Source organism: Choloepus didactylus, chromosome 15, assembly GCF_015220235.1.
Source record: "Choloepus didactylus isolate mChoDid1 chromosome 15, mChoDid1.pri, whole genome shotgun sequence".
In the NCBI taxonomy this organism is placed as follows: domain Eukaryota; kingdom Metazoa; phylum Chordata; class Mammalia; order Pilosa; family Megalonychidae; genus Choloepus; species Choloepus didactylus.
In genome coordinates, this window is record NC_051321.1 from 19,894,784 (window position 1) to 19,896,464 (window position 1,681).

Genomic DNA, 1,681 nt, shown 5'->3' on the forward strand with positions numbered 1-1,681 from the left:
ATAACCACCCCCTGCCACTTCCTCCAACACACAAACACTGCAGTGCCTATTTTTGTTTGGAGATTCCTTTGTAAAAGCAAAGGCAGACAAAGATGCCAAAGAAGGACCTCTGCATCCACAGAGGATTAAGCCAGAATCCTCTGCATTTAGGGAATATGTACAAGTGATGGAGGATGGTGCAGAGATTGCCGGCTGGGAAGACAGCCCACAAGACCACCACTGGAGCCAGGGGTGGGATGATGGAGCATCCTCTCCTTTCTTCCCTTCCTTTCCCCTTGTTTCCCTGAACCCTATTTGTTCCAGTTTGCTAATGCTGCCATTATGCAAAACACCAGAAATGGACTGGCTTTTAAAAAGGGCATTTATTTGGTTACAAATTTACAGTCTGAAGGCCATGAAAATGTCCAAATTAGGGCATCAACACAAGTATACTTTTAGCGAAGGATGGCCAATGATGTCCAGAAAACCTCTGTTAGCTGGGAAGGCACGTGGTTGGTGTCTGCTGATCCTGGGTTGTGTTCCAGCTCCTCTCTGAACTCCTGCGCGTTCTTCAAAATGCTGCTCTTAGGGTATTTTGTTCTCTCTTAGCTTCTCCAGGGCAAACTCTTGGCTAGCATCTCTGAAGTGTTAGCAAAAGTCTGCTTTCAACAGCCGTCTCCAAAATGTCTCTCTGAGCTCCTGTCTGAGCTTTCATAGGGCTCCAGTGATGGGTGTGCCCCACTTCCACGCCCTTTGATTATAATCTAATCAAAGGTATTACCCACAGTTGGGTGGGCCACATCTCCATGGACACACCTAATCCAAAGATTCCAACCCTAGTTAACACTAATACATCTGCCCCCACCAGATTTCATTTTATGGCATTTTGGGGGACCTAATAAATCCAAACTGGTACATTCTACCTCTTGGATCCCAAAATGACATGATTTTTCCATATACAAAATACATTCATTCCATCACAATATTACAAAAACTTAAAAATCATTTCAGTAACAATAGGTAAGTACAAGATCTTATCAAAATCAGTTACAGACATGGTCTCTCCTAATGCAAAATTCCCCTCTGGCTGTGGGCCTGTGAAACCTAGAACAAGTTATCTGCCGCCAATACACACAGGAGGGACAGTCATAGGATAAACGTTCCCATTGCCATAAGGAGAAATTGAAAGGAAAACAGGGTTCACAGGACCAAAACAAGCCTGCAGGGCAAACTCCATTAGATTTCAAAGTCCGAGAGTCATTTATACAATGATGTTTTATCTTCGGGGCTTGAGAGAGCGGCAGTCCCACACTTTCCAAAGGCTTATGCCACAGCCCTTTTCTCTCCAAATGCTGGGGTGAGTGCTCCAACACATCCACACATTAGGGAGACCACCTTCTGCTCGGCCCCACCCTCCTCAAGCATCAGGGCAGCACCCAGACTCTTTTCCATCTCTGGGGCACATGCTCAACCCCTTTAGAACAGTGGGGTGGTGGCCAGGCTCTCCCCAATCCATGGGGAATGTGTTCCACCCTCTCTGAGACCTGGGGTGGCAGCACTCTTCCTGAGCATGGAGATGGAAGGCTCACCCTCTGCCTCTGGGAAAAACTCACCCTTACCACGTGCATGGGTTGCTCTGCTCTCCTTGTCAGAGATTTCTTGACTCCAGACCTCAGTTTCCATGGTTCTGTCTTTAAAGAAA